General features: G+C 45.7%; 1 non-coding gene across 1 annotated transcript; it reads right to left on the bottom strand.

The window, feature by feature from the left end:
• Window positions 1–6,532: 6,532 nt before the first annotated feature.
• Window positions 6,533–6,635, bottom strand: LOC138677728 (U6 spliceosomal RNA). The gene has a single exon (XR_011321123.1). It is a non-coding gene; the product is annotated as a U6 spliceosomal RNA (small nuclear RNA).
• Between the last annotated feature and the right edge of the window lie 246 nt (window positions 6,636–6,881).

Here is a 6,881-nt window from a genome sequence, read left to right on the forward strand (position 1 = left end):
CATGTGTACGAGGTGTGCGGAGCTGAGCCGCGTGTGTACGAGGTGTGCGGAGCTGAGCCGCGTGTGTACGAGGTGTGCGGAGCTGAGCCGCGTGTGTACGGGGTGTACGAAACGGAGCCCTGTGTGTGCGAAGTGTATGGAGCTGAGCCGTGTATGTGAACGGAGCGGAGCAGAGCCGTGTGTCTACGGGGTGTACGGCACGGATCCGCATAAGTACGAGGTGTACGGAGCGGAGCCGTGTGTGTACTTGGTGTACGGTGCGGAGCCGTGTGTGTACTTGGTGTACGGAGCGAAGCCGTGTGTGTACGGGGTGTACGAAATGGAGCCCGGTGTGTACGAAGTGTACAGAGCTGAGCCATGTGTGTACAGAGCGGAGCAGAGCCTTGTGTGTACAGGGTGTACGGCGCGGAGCCTCTTAAGTACAAGGTGTATGGAGCAGCACTGCATGTGTACAAGGTGTACAAGAGTGGAGGCATGTGTGTACGAGGTGTATGGAGCGGAGCCGCGTGTGTACAAGGTGTATGGAGCGGAGCCGTGTGTGTACGGGGTGTACAAAACGGAGCGTTGTGTGTGCGAAGTGTATGGAGTTGAGCCGTGTATGTGTACGGAGCGGAGCAGAGCCGTGTGTCTACGGGGTGTATGGCACGGACCCGCATGAGTACGAGGTGTACGGAGCAGAGCCGTGTGTGTACTTGGTGTACGGTGCGGAGCCATGTGTATACTTGGTGTACGGAGCAAAGCCGTGTGTGTACGGGGTGTACGAAATGGATCCGGGTGTGTACAGGGTGTACGAAATGGAGCCCAGTGTGTATGAAGTGTACAGAGCTGAGCCATGTGTGTACAGAGCGGAGCAGAGCCTTGTGTGTACAGGGTGTACGGCGCAGAGCCTCTTAAGTACAAGGTGTATGGAGCAGCGCTGCATGTGTACAAGGTGTACAAGAGAGGAGCCATGTGTGTACAAGGTGCACAGAGCAGAGCCGCGTGTGTACAAGGTGTATGGAGCGGAGCCGTGTGTGTACGGGGTGTACGAAACGGAGCCCTGTGTGTGCGAAGTGTATGGAGTTGAGCCGTGTATGTGTACGGAGAGGAGCAGAGCCGTGTGTCTACGGGGTGTACGGTACGGACCCGCATAAGTACGAGGTGTACGGAGCGGAGCCATGTGTGTACTTGGTGTATGGTGCGGTGCCTTGTGTGTACTTGGTGTACAGAGCGAAGCCGTGTGTGTACGGGGTGTACAAAATGGATCCGTGTTTGTACGGGGTGTACGAAATGGAGCCCGGTGTGTACGAAGTGTACAGAGCTGAGCCATGTGTGCACAGAGCGGAGCAGAGCCTTGTGTGTACAGGGTGTACGGTGTGGAGCCTCTTAAGTACAAGGTGTATGGAGCAGCACTGCATGTATACAAGGTGTACAAGAGTAGAGCCATGTGTGTACGAGGTGTACGTAGCAGAGCCGTGTGTACAAGGTGTACAAGGTGTACAAGGTGTGTACAAGGTGTACGGAGCAGAGCCGTGTGTACAAGGTGTACGGAGCAGAGCCGTGTGTGTGCGCGAGGTGTATGGAGCGGAGCTGTGTGTGTACAAGGCATACAAAGCGGAAACGTGTGTGTATGAGGTGTGTGGAGCTGTGCGTGTACGAAGTTGGTGAATGGTGAGGAGCAAATTTCATACCTCCCAACCGTCCTGGATCCAGCGGGACAGTCCTGATTTTGAGAGTCTGCCCCACTGTCCCAGCCAGGAGCTTACTTTTCCCGTGCACACAGGAGTCCCGAGGTGCACTTTAAAACTCGCACGTGACCTTCCACCGGAAGTGACGTGCTGGAAGCTGACCGGAAACGAGGTAATTTCGGGAGGAGATTGTGACGGAACCATGGAGGCACTTCAGGGAATGATTCAGATCCATCACTGTGTCCTCCGACAGCGCGGACAGCGGGATCAACTTGGAATCTGGGATGTCGGCCATGTGAGCAGATCAAGGAAATGTCCTGCATCAGGAGGCTCAGGTGAGCATTACAATGGGAGTCGGGCTGCTGTAGTATCTTCATAGAATCTTTCTTTCCTTCTCTCTCTGTTTCTTTGTCCCTCTCTCTGTTCTTTCTTTCCCTCTAAAATCTTTCTTTCTCTCTCTGTTCTTTTTTCTCTATTCTTTCTTTCTCTCTCTGTTCTTTCTCTCTCTCCTTTCTTTTTTCGCTCTCTGTTCTTTCTATCTCTCTGTTGTTTCTTTCTTTCCCCTCTTTTATTCTCGCTCTCTCTGTTTTCTTTCTTTCTCTCTCTGTTCTTTCTTTCCCCTCTTTCTCTCTCTGTTCTTTCTTTCCCCTCTTACTCTCTGTCTGTTCTTTCTTTCGCTCTGTGTTCTTTTTCTTTCCCCTCTTTCTTTCTCTCCGTTCTTCCTTTTTCTCTCTGTTCTTTCTTTCGCTCTCTGTTCTTTCTTTCTTTCCCCTCTTTCTTTCCCTCTCTGTTCTTCCTTTCTCTCTCTCTGTTCTTTCTTTCTCTCTCTGTTCTTTCTTTCTTTCCCCTCTTTCTTTCCTCCCGTCTTTCGTTCTCTCTGTTCTTCCTTTCTCTCTCTGTTCTTTCTTTATTTCCCCTCTTTTTCTCTCTCTGTTCTTACTTTCTCTCTCCTTTCATTTCTCTCTCTCTCTGTTCTTCCTTTCCCTATAACAACTATAATCATTTTGCTATCAGGTCAGATTAATTGAGGATCTGAGATGCCAGTGGTACCTTTTTAACAACCCCCCGCCCCCCTTTTTCTGTTTATTGGTTATAGGGCACTTCCTTCACTGTGGTACCCCTTTGTTTTTGTTTGACTAATTTGGCTTTTTACAATTTTACGTAATAAAGGATAAGTTTTAATATGCACCTTTTTTGAGGGTACTGTTTTAAATGGAGGAGGCGGTCCTGTTAATGTGCAGAGCAACACTGTCACATTTTTTCTTCATCTGGTGTAGTCTAGAATTTGGGATAAAATTAAGTAATCTGTTTTGGAAGCGGTGCTCTAGAGAACTTTTGTTATTTCCTGCAGAGATGAGCCCTGGCTGGAAGACGTGATGGCGGCCTGTGCTGGATGAAGATTAAAAGCGAAGATGAAGGACTTCACCTAGAGATGTCACTGGTGAGTTAGTGTATTACATATACACGCACACTATACACTGCATACTATATACAGCGGTCCGGTGTATAATGTCACCAGTGATCACTGTATTACCTATACATTATATACAGAGCTCCTGTGTATAATGTCACCAGTGATCACAGTATTACCTGTACACTGACACTGTATACAGAGCTCCTGCTTATAATGTCACCGGTGATCGCTGTATTACCTGCACGCTGACATTGTATACAGAGCTCCTGTGTATAATGTCACTGGTTATCACTATATTACCTGTACACTGACACTATATAGAGAGCTCCTGTGTACGTCACTGGTGATCACTGTATTACCTGTACACTACACACTATATACAGAGCTCCTGTGTATAATGTCACCGATGATCACTATATTACCTGTACACTGACACTATATACAGAGCTCCTGTGCATAATGTCACTGGTAATCCCTATATTACCTGTACACTGACACTATATACAGAGCTCCTGTGTATAATGTCACCGGTGATCACTATATTACTTGTACACTGACACTATATACAGAGCTCCTGTGCATAATGTCACTGGTGATCACTATATTACCTGTACACTGACACTTTAGACAGAGCTCCTGTGTATAATGTCACCGGTGATCACTGTATTACCTGTACACAGACACTGCATGCTAAGTACAGATCTCCTGTGTATAATGACACTTAAGGTGATATTAGTATTGTGTTTTTTTTTTTGTTAATGATCAGTATTGCAGTATTCAGTCACAATGTGGTGGTAATATGTTGTCCGGCTATGGTGTGGCGTTATTTGTTCCCTGTATGTGGTGGTAATATGTGGTCTGGTCATGGTTTGGTGGTAGTTGTCCCTTGTATGTGGTATTATTCGGTCACCATGTGGTGGTAATATGTGGTCTGGTCATGGTGTGGTGGTATTTGTTCCTTGTATGTGGTATTATTCAGTCAATGAGGTGGTAATATGGTGTCTTTACATGATGTGGTGGTATTTGTTCCTTGTATATTGTTTTATAGGTCTCTAGGTGGTGTTAATATGTTGTCTGGACATGGTGTGGTGGTATTTGTTCCTTTGTATGTGGTATTATAGGTCACTATGTGGTGGTAATATATGGTTTTGTCATGGTGCAGTGGTATTTGTCCTCTGTATGTGATATTATTGATCATTTTAAAAATTGAAAAATAAAAATATACCTAAATTGTATTGGATATTTTAACAAATGTGTAATATGTTAGAGTAGAGTAGAGCTAGGCCAAAAGAGTCTACCTTGTCGTGGTGGAGGCTTAAAAAATCTTTCCTATTTCCTAAATATATTCCTATTTAAAAGTGCATGTATTGTACAGGTTAGGCTAGTAAAGAGTAAACCAGATTTATTTGTACTGATTTTACGATGGGGGGGGGGGGGGCGCCTTTTTGCAGTTCGCCTCAGGCAGCAGAGAGGCTAGGTTCACCCCTGCATAAAGGCCATTTCTATGGAGTGTGTGGCTTATTGTGGTCATATGGACAAATACTCCAGTCTCTGCTTGTGAACTCTGCAGCTTCCTCAGGGTTACTTTTGGTCTGGCAGCTTCTTTGTTTAATTCCCGGGTTGAGAATTTTGATGGGCGGCCCTCTCTTGGCATGTTTGTTGTGGTACCATGTTCTTTCCATATGATGATAATGGTTATTTATTATTTTTTTTTTTATAACTTACCTGACTTGTACTTTTCAACAACTTTGTCTCTGACTTGTCTGGAGATCTCCTTGATCCTCATGGTATTGTTTGGTTAGTGGTGCCTCTTACTTTCAAAACGTAGATAGCACAATTCATATTATATGCAACAAAAAACATCATATACACATATAATCCATCAATTTTATATTATCAATACTAATACATTGTATCATTACAAAAATTCAAGTCATTGGGCTTTTTGGTATTCATTTTAAAGATCCAGAACATTTATTTTGTATGTAGTATGTATGTAGTATGTTGTATGTATATAGTATGTATGTAGTATGTTGTATGCAGTGTATGTATGTATGTAGTATGTAGTATGTATGTAGTATGTATGTAGTATGTATATAGTATGCATGTAGTATATATGTGGTATGTATGTAGTATGTATGTTGTATGTAGTATGTATGTTTGTTTTTTGTTTTTTTACATTCACATTAGCCAGATGATGGGACTACTACTGTCCCATCATTGGCTAATGTGTCAATCACTGTCACTGTAGCAGGCATAGCCAGATGGGACTTGTAGTCCCATCGGACGATGCCTGCACACACACACAAAGACCCCCGAGAGGCCTGCACAGACCCCCGAGAGGCCCGCACAGACACCCGAGAGGCCCGCACTGACCCCCGGCAGGCCCGCACCGACCCCCGGCAGGCCCGCACAGACCCCCGACAGGCCCGCACAGACCCCCGACAGCCCGCACAGACCCCCGGCAGCCCGCACTGACCCCCGGCAACCCGCAGACCCCAGCAGGCCTGCACAGACCCCCCACCAGGCCTACACATACCCCTGACAGGCCCGCACAGACCCCCGACAAGCCCCCGAAAGGCCCGCACAGACCCCTGACTGCGGAAAAAACAACGCTGCGTTTCCGCGCGTTTTTTTCCGCAGCATGTGCACAGCGGATTTGGTTTTCCATAGGTTTACATGGTACTGTAGACCACATGGAAACCTGCTGCAGATCCGCACCGTCAAAAACGCTGCGGATCCGCGGTAAAAACTGCAACGTGTGAACATGGCCTTAAAATGCCTACTAGCATTTCAGGATGTGCCCACACTTCACAGGCTCTTCATTGGGTGGTTCATGTGTCAATCACAAGCATTGTGAAAAAAAAAATACGCACTTCCGATTTCCGATCATATTCAAAGATCGTAATCAGGATTGGGAATTCCGATCATAGTGAAAATCGGTATAATTCGGATTTTACATGATCGGATCGAGCAATCCTAGTGAACACCAGTCTAGAGAAGCTCTTAAATGTATGAAAAAACAATGAGCCCTGTTACAGTTCCCTCTGGTGGTAGAACCCATACCTGTAGCTACTGCAAAACTGTGCATGCACATAAGAGTAAATGTCAAAAGAACATAAGCTCATAAAACAGAAAAGTAAATTCTAGACCTAAATTGTTGCTGACCTATCCTAATCAATATCAAATCGATGAGAGTCCGTTACCTGGCACCCCACCGATCAGCTGTTACCAGCTGGAAATACGAAGTGTATGGAGCCAGAACAGCATAGTGCTATACAATCTGTGGTGGCCATTCTTGGGTACTGCAGCCCAGCTCTTATGGAAGTGTGAAACCCTCCACAATCAGATATTGATGATCTTTCTTATGAATAGGGCATCAATACCTTAGCCTAGGATAACCCCTTTAAATGTAAAACACTGACATGCCAGATTTAATATGGGCAAGGACAGAAATCAACCAACTAAATCACAGATACCATTCGCAGGGGCCATGCTAATCTTCTCTGTATCGTTCTAATTTTAGTATATGTGCTGCCGAAGCAAGAAATCACAGATACCAGTCTAAGACTTTAGCTATATGATAAAGGCAACAGCCAAGGATGCAATTTTGATTTTTCTATAGGGTCTCCTGAGCCATCTGTATGCACATGTGGCACAATTGTGGTCCAATTTCTTTTTCCGTCTCCTTTTATGATACTGGTGTAGCATTGCTAGCAGTCCTAGTGGTAAGGAATGGAATTGCATCACGATTATCAAGGTGAAGAATAGCAGCCACTAGTGGTCAAACTTTGGAAGGA

Source organism: Ranitomeya imitator, chromosome 4 (assembly GCF_032444005.1).
Source record: "Ranitomeya imitator isolate aRanImi1 chromosome 4, aRanImi1.pri, whole genome shotgun sequence".
Taxonomy (NCBI): Eukaryota; Metazoa; Chordata; class Amphibia; order Anura; family Dendrobatidae; genus Ranitomeya; species Ranitomeya imitator.